The following is a 15,121-nucleotide window of genomic DNA, read 5'->3' on the forward strand; positions in this document are numbered from 1 at the left end:
TGGCCAGGAAGAGGGTACTGGGAGCTAGCCCCTGCCTAACAGCCTGCTGCACGGCCTGTTACCAGGCACAGACTCCTAGTCTGCCAAACAGGTAAGCTCCACGGACCCCAGCTGCCTCACCGTGGGCCTCAGAGGCTGGTGAGGAACGTTTGGAGCCTGCAGCTTGCCGTGTCCCCGCCTGATGGGCTCGGTGCTGAGGGCATGACATGGGGCTCTCCATGGCTCCCCATCAACGGCTTGGGGTTGACCCTCCAAGAGATGAGGAGGTTGGGCTCAGAGAGGTCAAGGGCCTTGGTTAGGGTCACACAGTGGTCACAGGCAGCGCGTGGACTGAGGAGAAAAGCAAACCTAGACCGTTCGCAAGCTGGGGGCCAGGAACGGGTGTGCCCAACCAAGGGCCTGCAGCAGCCGTGTGGAGCGTCAGCAAAGCAGGAGGCTGGGGCCGGGGCTGGGCTGGGCCGGTCCTCTGACCCCATCACACCGGCCTGCCTTCTGGCAGTGCTGTCCCCGGCCCCTCAGGCCCTCCCAACGTGCCCAGAGTCTCTGGGCCCATGTTCCGGTGGGGACACTGAGGCCCAGGCTGGCTGAGCTGACCGAGCCACAGCCCCCAGGCTAGGCAGCAGTGCCGGATCTGGAACTCAGCGTGTGGCCCGGCAGGGAGGGGGCGCGGGCAGGGGTCGGGGCCGCTCGGGGCTCCGCAGCGAACGCGTGGCCGGCTGCCCCGGGCCGAGTGCACAGCGAGGCACCGAGCCAGCGGCGCCGGCTCAGCCCCCTCCCCGGCCCGCCCCGGAGGGGAGGAGGGGCGGAGGGGCGGAGGAGAGGGGGCGGAGGGGAGGGGGTGGAGAGGAAGAGGGGCGGAGGGGAGGAGGGCGCAGGGGAAGAGGGGTGGAAGGGAGGGGGGCGGAGGGGAGGGGGAGGGGAGAGGGGGGCGGAGGGGCGGAGGGGAGGGGGCCGGAGGGGAAGAGGAGAAGGGGGCGGAGGGGCGGGCTGCCCGGCCCGGCCCCGCCCCACCCCGCCCCGCCCCCGGCCCGTCCCCGGCCCTGCCCCGCGCCGCGCGCCGCCGGGGGCGCAGGGGTTCTCGGCGCGCCGACGGCCCGGCGGCGGCGGACGGACGGGCTGACGGACGGACGGCGGCTGATCGCCCCGCGGTGAGTGCCCGCGACTCTCCGCCCGGCTCCCCGGCTCCCGCCCGCGTCGCGCCCCGCCAGGCCGCCGCTCATGGCCGGGCGCTCGGAGCCCCGACGGCGGCCTCCGGCTCCCGGCCACCGGGACGGCGCCCCAGCGCAGCGCGCCCGGCCCACGGGCGGCTGCGGGCACTCGGGGCGGCGCGGGGCTCGGGGTCCGCGGTCGGCCCCCCCCCCCTCCCCGCCAGGCGCCTCCCACCCCCACGGTCCCGCTGCCCCTCGGGTTCCGAGGCCGGTCGCGGTCAGTAGAGGGGAAGACCGGGCACCGCCCCCGCCGTCGCCCCCGCCGTCGCCCCCACCCCGTCCCCATCCCGTCCCCACCCCGTCCCACTCGCTGCAGCACGCGCACGCACGCCGGTGGGCAGCAGAAGTCCCCGCACACTCTGCGGGGCACCCCGCCCTCCCCCCTCTCCAGCCCCGCGCGCAGAGCCCCTCCCCCATCTCACACACATGCTTGGCGCCTCACGCTCATCTCTCGTCCCTTTTGCGCACACATGCTTCTTACACACGTGCCTCACACACAGGCGTCTCCTGGACATGTATGCCTGTCTCTCAGACAGTGTGTCTGTTAAACACGTGTGCCTCCCTAACACACACATGTGTGTCTGCCGCATGTGTGTCTATCGTGCATGTGTGTCCCGCATACCTGGAGTCATAGACGGTCTCCGCACACGTGAATCTTGCAAACAGTCACATACGCCAACAACCTGGTAGGCAGGCTGGTGCTGCCTGCACCCCGGACGCTCCCACCTCCATGGGCACAGTCCTGTCCTGAGTGGGGTGGGAGTCCTGTCTGAGGCTCCCTCAGTGGGGCCTGGGTGGTGTGGGGCGGTCGGGCCGGGCTCAGCCTGCCGGCCTCCCCCTCTTCACCACCCCCTGCCTCCTCTCCCCCTCCCCCACCGGGTGCCCTGCCTCCCTTCTCTACTGTCACAAGGTCTGGCCCCCACCTCAGCTTGTGACAGTCAGTTGGGCTGGTCCAAAGCTGGTCAGAGCCAGCAGGTGTCGCTGTGATGGGCCAGAAAAGGAAGAAGGTTTAGGTGCTGGTCGTCACCCCGAGCTCCTTGAACAGAGTGCTGTCCTGGCCCCTCCCAGAGTGAGCCCTGATGAGCGGGCCTGGCACGAGTTTGTGGCTGAATGACTGGGGCTCTGAGCATCACCTTCCCCTCATGCACATGGGGTGCAGATCCCCACCAGGAGGAAAGGAGGGACCGGGATCTGCTGTTCCCTCAGCTTCCCGTCCTCTCCTCTCGTGTCCCAGGCTGTGTGATGGGGGAGTGGACTGGGGTTGGATGAAGTCAAAGAATCTTATTCCGGTGGCACAATCCTGCCAGCCCCAGCTGTGGCTGGGCCTGTGTGTTTTGTTTGGCTCTTACCATGTTATTATTATTTTTAAAAATTTAATTAGCTGCCAGCATTTACAAATTGGCAGGTTTCTCATAAAAGTCCTGATTTCCGTCTTCTCCTGAAAAATCGCAAGGTCTGGCAGCTCAGGGTCCACATCCCTGAGTGATGCCCATTGGCTGGTGCTGCCTGCCTGCTGCCCCTCGCGGTGGGGGCAGGAGCACCATTTGGCTACAGTCCCCACCCGGCCCGCTTGCACATTCTTGGCTCCTGCCTGGCCTGTGTAGGCCTCTGTGTTGGCTGTGCCTGTTTAAACTGGGCTGTATTTGCTGCACTGCCCGCGCCAAAGTGGGCCTAGGCTAGTCTCCTCTCCCATGGCTGGGGAAGCCTTGAATGAGCCTCGGACCATTCAAAGCCTCAGTCATGGGAGCACTGAGGGGCACGCCAGGGGCCTGGACCACAGGGCATCTTTTTGATCGCAGCAGGCACTTTCTGCTGGGCTCTGGGGCAGGGCGGTGGGGGGACGGTGGCCGGCAGGGAGGAAGGCAGCGATCTCAGAGCCAGGCTTAATCCGTTATTTTTCTTCCTAGATCCTGTCAACAATCCTGCAAGGTCACATTGTTGCCCCGCTTTGACAGATGGGGAAACTAAGGCTCAAAAAGCAAAGGGTGGAGCTGGGATTTCAACCCAATTTTTTCTGAGCCTAAATCCAAGCTCTTTGCTCCCTCTCAGCGAGTCCACGGGAGGAGGGACGTGGTCTCATTGATCCTGGGTGACTTCCCTGAGCTAGGTCCATGCATGACACACAGTAGGTGATTAATAAATGCTTGTGGAACAAGTGAGGAAAATGAAGTTGTGCTCTGTGGAGGTCAAGGTGGAGCTAAATTCAGGGCCTAACGTGAAGATCTTTTGTGGCCTAAATGACCACTGAGGTTCCTTTCAATCGGGCTGGAAGCCCAGCGGTTTCCTGCCCTGGTCTCAGTGGTCACATTCACCGTGACCCCAGGACCACGCCTGGGAAGCTCGCCCAGTCTCTAAGTCTGTGTTGGGCATTGCAGTGTGTCCTCTTGGACATCAGGGTCAGTGTTGGCCTGGCGTTTGGGGGCCGTGGGTGTGAGCATTTGCCCTAAGCCCCTGGCTGCCTTGGTGGGTGAGACGCCTTACAAGGAGGGTCTCAGGCAGAGGAGCAGCGGCTCCTGTCTCCCGCTTTGCTTCCTTGGGTGGCCTCGATGGGTGGCATGGGGTGGGGCAGTCACTGCGTTATTTTAAGTCCTAGTTCCTGTGACTCTCTGCTCTCGTCTGCCGTGTGTATGTGGCTGAATTCATGTAAGCCCAGTACCCCCATGATGTGTGGTCTCCTGGAAGTTTGTTAACTGACTGAATGAATAAGGACCAGCCCTCTCAGTAGCACCTGGGACTGGGGATGGTAGGCAGCCCCTGGCCTCTTCCTTGTACCTCCTGAAAGTTCTCTTTCCTGCTAGGGAGGAAGGTGCTGGGCCTGGCTGCACAGGGTGGTGCGAGGGCTGGTCCCTCCCTTCTCTGGCCTCAGTCTTCCCTTCTGTAAAGTGGATGCTGTCTGGTGGTTTCCAGTGCTCATGGTTCTGAAGTGAGGAGGTGGGGATGGAAGCCTGGGGTCGGCTGTCCAGGAGGCGGTGGGTGTGTCTCCCCCGCCCCCACCCCGGCCCTGACTTCCTGGGCTCTGAGGGGCCTCCCTGGTCTGGAGGCCTTGCCCTGGGATGCAGTCCCAGCATGCCTTGGGATTCTGGGCACTGTGCTCTGCCAGTGCCATGGCCTCCGTTAGGGCCAGCTGGACTAATTGTATGAGGTGGGCACTGCGGCCAACGCCTGGCTCTCCTGGGCAGAGTGTGGGTGTCGCGTCCTAGGCCAGGCACGGTCTGGGTGGGGGCTCATGGTGGGCAACACAGACACTGTCTTTGCTCCCGTGCAGTTCATATTCTAGTTGGAGGGATGAGGTGGGGTGGATCAGGCAGGAAAAAAAATGAATTCAGTTGATTTCAGACAGCTACAGATGCTATCAAGGAGCTTAGGTTAGCGGGGCGACCAGATCCAGGCTGGCAGCGGGGGCCGTTTGAGGAGGGGCTTTCTGAGTTGAGACGGGAGTGGTTGAGGGAGAGCGCTGGGCGGAGGGCACAGCTGTTGCAAAGGGCCTGCAGTGGGATCCTGCTTGGTGTGTGAGGGATGGCAAGGGAGGAGGCTAGAGTGGGTGGGGGGGGAGAGGGAGAGGAGTGGGGCATGGCAGGGAGTTTGAAAGCTACTGGAAAGTTTTGATCCAGGGAGCCAGGAGATCTGATTTCCGCTTTAAGACACTCCTGAGCTGGAGGATCAGATGGCTTTTGACTACATGGATAGGATGTTGGCGGAAGTGGCCCGCTGCCTGCTGACGGCTTACTAGTGGCAGCCCTGTGCTGGGTCCATGCAGGGGGCACGCCTCGCCCTTGAGAAGGTGCGGGCAGGTGGGGGCAGATCTGTCGACAGGCATTTGAGATCCGGGACGACATGGGCTGCTTGAGTGGGTGCTGGCACATCCTCGCAGTGGAATATTATGCAGGGATGAAACAGGAGGAGGCGCTCTGAAAAGGTCTGCAAGAGCCAGGGAGAGCCTGCATGTGCACAAACGAACCCAGGAGGGCACGCCCGGAGCGCGTTGCGGTGGTTACCTGGAGGGGGACTGCATGGGGAACAAGGGTGAGGTGACACTTCCCACTCTGTGCCTTTTTGTATATTCTGCTGTTTGAACCACGTGACTGTATCGTCTATTCCAAACATTAAATTTGCACGCAGTCAGGCATTGGTGGGCGACTGTTCATGTCTGAGTTTTAAGTGGAAGCGTTTAAGGATGGTTTTTAAATTCCCTGCTTTACCCACCTTGTTGGGAGCAGACCGACTTCTTCCTGGCGTAGTAATCGAAGGGTTCTGCTGTGATTAACATTCGATGGTAGCAAAGTCACTGTGTGCTAAGTGTGGCGCTGGACAAAAGGAGCCACCCCCAAACCCCCACCCCCGCCCAGCACCTTTCCCGCGGATCTTTCCTTCTGGAGGCATGAACGTGTCTCTCGCTGGGGTGGGCCTGCAGCCTCCACGGTCTGCCCTGAGCCTGTTTGCACAGGCTGCCCTGCCGGCCCGGAGCTCAGTGACACGTCCAGACCCCAGGGGAGGTCCCCGCCATGGTGTCCTGCATGGCTCGGCTCCCAGCTCTGCCGCTCACGACTGCTCCTTCCGGGCTCCTCTGAGCCTCACTTTCCTCGTCTGTGAAATAGTGTCATGATCCCCGTCTCTCGGGGCTGTTGGAAGGAGGACGTGGGATCCGTGTTCCTTCGTTCCCCAGGTCTTCATGGAGCACCTGCCAGGTGCCTTTCAGTGTCCTGGGGATAAAGCAGTGACCGGGATGATGTCCTCCACCCCCAGAGAGCTCGCTTTCGGGTGGTAGACGCAGACGGGAGACGATTGGAAGCTCACTGTGGCGTCGCCTGCTGGCCGCGCGTGCGGAAGTCCAGAAAGCTGGTGTGGACTGGGGTGGGCTGTTTTCCGTAGAGTGACAGAGAAGGCCTTGGAGCCACACCTGGGCGGAGTGGGTGCGCAGGCAGAGGGCACAGCAGGGGCCAGCTGGAGGACAAGAGCCCCGTGCAAGGAGGGCGCTCAGGGGGCGGGCTAAGCATGGGGGCCCCAGAGGGCTTTTGATTTTATTCTGCGTGTGATGAGGATTCAATTTTGGGAGGGGTGAGGTCTGATTGAGATTTTCAGGGCCCCCTGGCTGCTGTGGGGGGAGCAGGAGGGGAGGAAGCAGCAGGCTGGGCCTAGAGCCGGGCCTTCGGGGCGGTGGGGCGGAGTGGAGTTGTGGCCTGCCTTTGTGGGGCTAAGAGTCCCCGCCGGGCGTTGTTGGGAGCAGCCAGTACGAGACTTGTGGAGTTGGGGTTCCTGGATTAGCAGACCCCTGAACTTCCGTGCCTGGGACCTGTGCCCAGGGCCTTGGGTTCTCTCGTCACACACAGTGCTCACGGTGGCCCCTGGTGCGGGCCGGCCCGTGGTCCTGCCCCTGGTCCCGCTCACAGCCATCCTGAGGCCCCCTGGTGCACGCAGCCAGTTCTGAAATGCTTCGGTCAGGGCTGTCCTGGAGGAGAGCACAGAGGCCGTGGGAGCTGGGGAGGCATCTATCCGAGCCGGGCGGTGGTGAAGGAGGGCTTCCTGGAGGGGACACTGGCACTGTGATGTGAAGGTGGAAAGGTGAGGGGGACACAGGGACAGGAGAAAACCCTGCTTCTCTTGGAGACCTGGTAAGAGGGGAGGTGGGAAGCAGGCAGGCATGGTGGACTGGGCCCCGGAGCGGAGGACCTCAAATCCTGGTCCGGGGACAGGTGATGGGTGGCCCTGGGCTGTTTCCCAGCAGGGGAGGGACCTGGCCAGAGAGTTGGGGGGTCCCTCTGGCAGCCAGTGTGCAGGTGGGACTGGAGGGGGCAAGATGGCAGGCAGGAGGCCTGAGAGGGTGACATGGAAGGGAAACTGAGGCTCAGAGAGGGCTTGCTTGCCTGCAGTCACACAGCAAGTGAGAAGGAAAAACTGGGCGGGAGCCAGGTTGTCCACCTCCGGGCCCTGCCCAGGGCGGGCCGCCCTTGATTCAGGGGCCCCACTGGCACACATGAATGTACCAGTAATTCACCTCCTTTGGGCTGGTCCCTTCCCGGGGCCTCTTTGGGGTCAAGCCATGCGTCATTTTGCACCATTGTCCTCACGGTTGTTGGAATTTGGAAACATTGCAAAAACGCGTCTACCTTCTCATATATGGAGATTGTTGCAAAGAAAGTGCTGGTCGAGGAAAGGTTATTTCCTTCCTTGAGGGTGGGGAGCCTGGCCTTGTGCCGGGCCAGGGGTGCTGTATTGTGGCCGCCGGAGTGGCCCCGCCCCACCACTGTGAGCCCATCCGATGGGGCAGTGAGCGCTCGTGTGCCCAGGGCGGGGGCGGCCATGGGCAGCCTTTGCCTTCAGGCAGACCTGCTGGCCTCAGGCCCTCTCACCCCCTAGGATCTCAGTTTTCCTCCTCTCTGAATTGGGGACAGCTCTCCTGGCTCTGCCGTCATGGGTGCCCAGGAGTGGCCTGAGGTGTGGGAGCAGGACTGTGAGGTCTGGGTGCCCGTGAGGCATGCAGGGCTCCTGTGTGCCTGCTGGGCCTGGCCTCCCATCTGTGCGGTGTGCCCGGCGGTGTGCCCGCCTGCAGCGCTGGTGTGCGGAGCCAGGCACAGCTTGTGGCAAGCACACAGCGTTTGGTGAACACGGGTGAGCCAGGGTCTGAGTCCTGTCCCTTTTCTCTGTTCTGTCGCTGAGCTGCCGTCACTGGCGTCGGGGTGCACTGGGGCTCGTGGCTGGGGGCACCAGCCCTTGATGGGCCTCCCAGGGTTCCCCCTTCCTCAGCCCGGCTCCCCCATCCTGGCCCTCGATCCCCAGCCGTGTCTCCGGTGACCCATAAAATTCCCTCCTTCAGGTGGAAGCACAGTGTTGACCAGTGTTCCAGGAGAGAACCAGGCCCTGGGAGCACCTCCCCGCCCGCCGGCCGGCCGCAGGCTGAGTGACCGGGAGCCCGGAGGGTTGAGCGGGAGGTTGCGGCCCGCCCAGGGGTGCGCCAGGGCGCTGGCCAGCCTGTGTGGGGCTGATGGGGACCCCTGAGGATCAGGGCCAGCTCAGGGGGCGGCTCGTCTCGACATGCCAACCCCTTGTGCCCAGGTGTAGGCACAACCATACCAGGACCCCTGACACGCGTGCACACACACACACACACACTCACACACTCACTCTGTCTCCCTCACGCTAAAGACCGCCTGCCACGGCAGTTCCTAAGTCAACTTTCCAGACCTCGGGCTGAGAGATGAGCTGGCCCCCTGCTGGTGCAGTGCTGGCGGAGCGCTGTCTGACCTGGGCACCCCAGGGCCCTTGGTGGCTGTTGTCTGGTTACCGGCTGATGGAGGCAGGCCCCAGAGGGGGCTGTATGCCCTTTCTTGGGGAAAAATCCAGTGGATGTTGGCTTCCTCTTGTGATAAAGTGACAGTTAGCATAATACCATCACGTTTTCTGCTGTATCATCCTGCCCCCTTGCCATTACGTTGTACTAAATATGTCTTTAAAAATCCCTCCTCTGGGGCTGGCCCTATGCTGTAGTGATTAAGTTTGGTGCACTCTGCTTTGGCGACCAGGGTTCACGGGTTTGGATCCCAGGTGCGGACGTACGCCGCTCATCAGCCATGCTGTGGCCGCATCCCACATACAAGGTGGAGGAAGCTTGGCACAGATGTTAGCTCAGGGCCAATCTTCCTCAGGAAAAAAAAAGAAAAGAAAGAAAAATCCCTTGCTTATTCTTCTTTTAAAAGGAGACTTGTTATCTCAACTGTAGATAGAAATCAGGATCACTTTCCCGAAATCAGCAATACCCATGAAAATAAAGAATTAACCACAAAGCAGGAATAAATCCAGCCCCTTTCCATTCCCTGTGTCAGTCAGCTGTGAGCCATGTGTCCTGCCTTCTCTGTTAAAAAAGGAAGGATGGCAGGTGTCAGGGAGGTCCCTGGAGTGTCCGCGGCACAGTGCTCCACACGGAGTTCTCTGTGGTCCTGATGGGTTGACAGAGAGTAAGGAGGGCCTGATTACTCACATGGGCCTCTCGCACTCGTGCCTGTCCGTGAGGTCTGGCCTCGCTGTGCGGGATCCCCAGCCCCTCTGGGAAAGGCCCCCTGCGTGGTCATCGCACACCTCGCATCTTCTGGGGACCCCTTCCCGCTCTCCGGGCCTCGTGGGCACGTTTCCTGCTGGCCAGGGCCGTGAGCGGAGGCTGCAGCCCCTCCAGGAGGCGTGTCTTCTCTGAAACCAAGTCCCTGGTTCTCATGTAGTGGCTGGTCCCCGTTCTCACGCAGGGGCTGGGGCCGTCGCTGACACCCCAGCTCTGTGCCCTTCCTGCTGCCTGTGTGGAACCTGGAGGGTGCAGGTGGCTCCTGCTGGCGCATCCTGCAGCCAGGGCTGTGCCGGGGGAGCAGGTGGCGCTTAGGGCCAGGCTCCTGCGCTGAGGGAGGCCACTGGCGCTGGCGTGGTGAGGCTGGGTCCCATCTGTGGAGGAGGTGGGGAGCTAGGCCTGCCCAGATGGAAAGTGCCTTGTAAACTGTAAAGGGCTGTGCCCAGGTGAGCGGAGGTCGTGAACGTTCCTTCTCATGGGTCATACCAGTAACACCCACAGTGAAGGCCGGCCAATCAGGACCTCAGGACCTGGCATGGGGCAGAGTTTGCCCTGGCATTCTTGTCCTCGCTTGTCAAACATGTTTTCTTGAACTGAAGCCTGACCTTACACTCTGACAAGTGAGAGAGACTAGTTTAGTGGACTGCCAGGGATGGAAAGGATGTGGTGACATCAGCTGCCTGTCCCAGAAATGCCCCAGTGACCCCAAGGCAGGACGTGCCTGACCCAGGTGCGTCCCCTCGGAGTGGCTGTGGCTTCCTGTGCATGGGAGTGGTGGGGGGACACTTTCTTGGCTCCAGAACTCAGGAGCTCCCGTGGGGGTGTTAGGGACTCAGCATGTGGCTCTGAAGCCCACCTGTGACCTGGATCAGTCCCTCGGTGATTTCACCTGCTCCTGGCTTCAGAAGGGGGCTGTCCATTGCTGGGGGTGGGGGTCTCCTTCCCACGGGCTTCTCTGTGTCTGAGGCCACTCAGGTGAGAGGGGTCTCCGCTGCACTGCCATGGAGGACCAGGGACCCGCTGGCCCCGGGGAAAGCTGCAGCTGGGGACTCCAACACCACCAGGACTCCCTCACACTCCGTCCTCCTTCCGTTTCCGGCTTTCTCTCAGAAGGACTTAAGTGGCCCACCCTCAGCTTGGAGGCCTCCTGGTTCACGGGTTCTTCCACTAGAGATCGTCTCTGTTTTCTTTTAGTTCGGGTTAAAATCCTGGGGACGGGCTCTGATTGGCCCCGCTTGAGTAGAATGTTCACCCTGGGCCATGGGCTATGGCCAGGGGTGGGGTCAGCTAGTCACGTTGAGGTGGCCCCAGGGGCGTGTCCCCCACTGTTCCCTGCGAATGGGCGTTGAGTGAAGCAGACTGCCCTGCCCCCACCCCGGGAGGATAGAGTTTGGTAACTCCAGAAACTTGGAGTTCAAGTTCTTGGGGTCAAGTCAGCAGCGTGCAATACGATTGCTATTCTTGCTTTCTTGTAACAATTGTTGGGATACTTGTGGTTGCAGGATATTTTCGGTTACAACTTATGCAAAGAAAGTCATGGAACTAACTAGTACAGGGGTCTGGCTTCAGGCTCAGCTGTATCAGGGGCTCTACAGATGTTGTGAGAACTGTGTCTCCGTTTTATGTGTTGCTTTATTCTCCGGTGGGCCCTGCCCTTGGGCCATCAAGGGCCCAGCAGCTCCGGGCTGCTCCTCTGAACTCAGGAGCGTCAGTGCGGGCCCGTGTGGCTGGGTCAGGTGACTGTCTCTGACCAGTCACTGTGGATGGGGGAAGGAGGCCTCTCATTAGCCATCCTGTGGTCCATGTAGCCAAGGATGGGAGAGGCTGGCTCCCCAGAGGGAAATTGCTATTCTATTTCCCTCTTCCCAGGAGAAGGAGCAGAGGTCCCCACAGCATCACCGGCCTGCTCTGTATAGACGGCCTGCTCATTTCTTCCCTGTTCTGGGTCCACAGGGCAGACCCGTCCCAAAGGGAAGATGAGGATGTTCTAGAATGAGCAGCTCTCCACCACCTGGGGAAGCTCATGTTAAGGTAGAGAGTTGGGGTGGGGGCAGTGGGGGTCTGACCTTCGACACAACCACGCCCCCAGTGGCGAGGATGCAGTGGAGGCTGTGGCTCTCAGAGTTTGCTCTAAACCTCCCGTTTTTTCATCCTTCTTGTCTGTGAACCCCGAAGATTCAGGACCTCTGTGTCCAGAGTGCAGGGAGGTCAAAAGAGGCAACCGTGAACTCTGAGGAAAGGTTTCCCAGAGGAGGGGATATTGAGCTGGATCTTTAGGGATGAACAGGAGTTTGCTGAGGGGCGGAAGGGTGTGCTTTGCAGAGGGAACAGAGAAACAGGCAGACGTGAGGAGCTATGAAAGACTGCGGGTAGCTGGGGCCAGAGATTTTTCTGTATTGAACTTGGATTGAGGGCCTGTTGTTGACCAGATGTGGTGCTGGGGTCTTCACGTCACCTCTCTGATGCTTTGGTGTTGACGAGAGGCTGCTGAGGGTGGGTCCATGTGCAGATGGAAGCACGGCTGCTCAGGTGTCACACGCTCCCAGTCGCCCAGCAGCCTGGGGGTTCGAATATGAACCCTGGTCTCTGGGAGTCCAGAGCTTGACCCTCTCTGCTCTGCTTGGTCCTCTCTGCTCCAGTGGTGGCGGTGTCAGCCTTGGGCGGCCCCACACTTACGCCACAGCTGCGGCCAGGCCCCGCCGTTTACTGCACACCGGCTGCCCCACTGGCAGCCCCGAGAAATTCCTGAGTTTCAGGGCTGTGCAAATAAATTAGGGCACTGCATGGTGGGGGCCTGGGGGGGGGGGTCACAGTTTCCCTGGCTGGCGCCTCCTGCCAGAGGCCTCAGCGAGCCTGGGCTGCTGGGGGCTGGCCTGGCCTGTCTGTCTCTGTCATCTCCATCTCCTGTCTGTCTGTCTGTCAGCCTGTCTGCTGGCTTTCAGTCTCTGCTTCTCTCCGTTTCTGTCTGTCTCTTTCTGCCTGTCCCTGCCCTCCCCGCACCTGGAATTGTGAGCTAAGAGGGGACGTGTGAGATGAGGGCTTCTGGATGAGGGGCGGACGCGCACCTGTGGTTGTCACGGTTCCCAGCTTAGCCGCTGACTCACCAGGTGCCCCGGGCGGGTTTTTCTCCATCCCTGAAGGTCCCTTCTGGGCTGTGTTGGTGTCACTCGTTTATAACTCATGCCACGTTCTGTGTCAGCCCTGTGCTGGGCCATACAAATCAGTTGGTTAATCCACCCGTCTCCACCCGCCTACCCACCCAGAGCATCTTGGGTGTCCACGTGGGCCCGACCCTGGGTCGGGGCTGAGCGGGAGAGCAGGGTGCCAGCCTCAGAGTCACCGTCCAGTCGGGAAGACAGTGGGCAGACACGTCGGTATAAGGTGTCAGTTCCTAAGTGGGGGCGGGAGGCTGCCGGTCTGGCTGAGGCGTGTCCCACCTGGCTGGAGGGGAGGCGGGAGCTCTGACGTGCGGCTGGCGCCGCTGTGCCCATCCCGGCACTGGGAGCCTGCGTGCGGTGATGTTGGCCGGGTGTCTGCACCGAGGTGGACCCAGAAGTTGTGTCGCAGGAGCGGCCGGCCCCCACGGAGCTGTGGACAAGAGGGCAGGGATGTGGCCCAGGGGCGGGCAGCCCTTCATGGAGGGACCGAGGGGTAGCACCGTCCGAGGGAAGGGAAGTTGTCAGGAGCCGCGGGGGGCAGTGACCCGCTGCCTGGGGCTGCGGGAGGGGCGGGCCCCCAGGGGAGGGCGGCCACCGCATGTGTGTGCATGCACATGGACGCACGCAGTCTCACGCTCACCCCATACAGACTCAAACATGCCTAACACACCTTGCACGCACACACCCACTGACACACACCTACACTTCACATGCACACACAGGCTCGCAAGTCTCACATGCAGTTCCGTGCACACCACACCTCATACACTCTCAAGCACACCTTGCACACACTCACTCACATGCACACACTTGTTTCACATGCACACCGATGCATTCACACGCCCACACTCCTGTGTAGACGTGTCTCTTGGAAACGACTCTGGGTCTTTAGGCTTCCCTTGCAAATACCTGTTATCTCAAAAAGAGAAGGAAGAAAGCAAGAGAGGTGGGGGGAGTGCCGGTCCAGGCCCCTGGCGGGACCCCCGCACTCCCGGGAGCAGTTTGGTCTCTGCTGGGTTTCTCAGCATAGGTGGACCTCACCTGGGACCCCTGGACTCAACTCCGGGGGCTGGAGAAGGGTGAGAAGGGTCTGGGCCGAGCTTCGGAGGCTCTGGAGGAGGGGTGGACCCGATGCGAATCTCCCGCTGGCCCACAGGCAGCCCACTTTTGTGTTCTTTGGGGCAGGCGTTAAACCCCTGAGGCCAGCATATTCTCTGGGAGGGGAGAAGGGTGGGCCTGCTAGGGAGGGCTCCCAAGAGCCCTGGAGATGGTCCTCTTTACCAGGAGAAGCTTGCTTTTCACAGAGGTTTTAATCTCAAAATGTCGAATTTCAGTGAGGACTTTTTCGGTATCTGGTGAGACGATCACGTAGAATTTTTCTTTTAGGTCGTTGCGTTGATTTTTCACTATTGAGCTACCCTTGCATTCCTGAGGGAGCTCTGCCTGGCCCGATGTGTTACTGTCCCTGTAATGTGCTCCTGGATTCGATTTTCTGATGTTTTATTTAGGACCCGGCAGCTAGATTCCTACGTGAAGCTGGCCTGGACTCCTCTCTTCCTGTCGCATCCGTGTCTGCTTTTGGTATCAGGATTTTCCTAGTCTTACAAAACCTGAGAAGGCACTAGGCTCTGGGGCAGTTTTTCAGCAGGGTGGAAATTACGGCTCTGCTGTACCGTCTTGGCCTCGTCCTGTAGAGAGTTCTTAATTTAATCTCACAGCAGCCTGTGAGGAGAGCACGATGCCTCTCATTTGACACACGGGAAAATGAGGCTCAGAGAGCCAGAGGCCTGGTCTGTGGTCAGACGGCGGGAGGCGGCTCAGGTGGGCTGTGAACGCGGGCCAGTGTGACTCCAGCCGCTGTGCTTTTCGTGCTCTTCACCCCGGCCAAGAATCGTCTGAGATGCTGGCCTGTATGAGAGCCAGTGGCCTTGTTCTGGGTTTTTCTGGTGGGGTTGGCAAGAGCACTGATTGAGCGTCAAGAGAACTTTCCTAGTCTGCTAACCCATCCGCTGGCCACCTATCTAGGCACCCCCCACCATTCATGCATCCACTTACCCACGGATCCGTTACCTGCCCAGTCATTTGGCCCCCCTCAGCCGTTCGTCCCCATGCTGTTGTACCCGCCGTTAACCCACCTTGCCATCAATCCATCCTACATCTTCTCCCCCGCCTCCCCACCCGCCCATCCGCCTGCCCATCCATCACACATTTATCCACGTGCTGGTTATCGTCCATCCACTGACCCACCTTCCCATCCATCTGTCCTCCAGCTGCCACCCATGTACCCACCCACTTATCCATGGTCTGTCTACCGTCCATCTGCTCACCCATCCATTTCTTCATCAGCTATCCATCTACATACCAGTTCACGTCCCCATTCACTAATCTACCTTCTTGTCCATGTATCTTCCATCTGCTATCCACTCATCAGCCACTCACCCAGCCATGCGCCCACTCATCCATCTGTCCACCTACCCGTCCATGCACCCACTCACCCATCCATCCATCCATCCACCCACCCATTTATCCATGTACCCACTCACCCATCTGTCCACCCACCCGTCTATGCACCCACTCACCCATCTATCCATCTATCCACCCACACACCCATCTGCTCTGGGGCCTTAGCCTTAAAGTAGGGGTGGGATTTGGGTGTGCAGAGATTTCAGAAAGGTGGGCACCCTGGTTTGGGATAGTGGTACAAGCAA

General features: G+C 60.6%; 1 protein-coding gene across 3 annotated transcripts in view; it reads left to right on the forward strand.

The window, feature by feature from the left end:
* Positions 1-1,016: 1,016 nt before the first annotated feature.
* FBLN2 (fibulin 2) overlaps positions 1,017-15,121 on the forward strand; it is an 88,536-nt gene continuing 74,431 nt past the window's right edge. For all 3 annotated transcript variants that reach the window (XM_070492554.1, XM_070492555.1, XM_070492556.1), the window contains exon 1: positions 1,017-1,148. The gene's annotated coding sequence lies outside the window, so the exon portion shown is untranslated. The remainder of the gene's footprint in view (positions 1,149-15,121) is intronic.

This window comes from Equus asinus, chromosome 21 (genome assembly GCF_041296235.1).
Source record: "Equus asinus isolate D_3611 breed Donkey chromosome 21, EquAss-T2T_v2, whole genome shotgun sequence".
Classification (NCBI taxonomy): domain Eukaryota; kingdom Metazoa; phylum Chordata; class Mammalia; order Perissodactyla; family Equidae; genus Equus; species Equus asinus.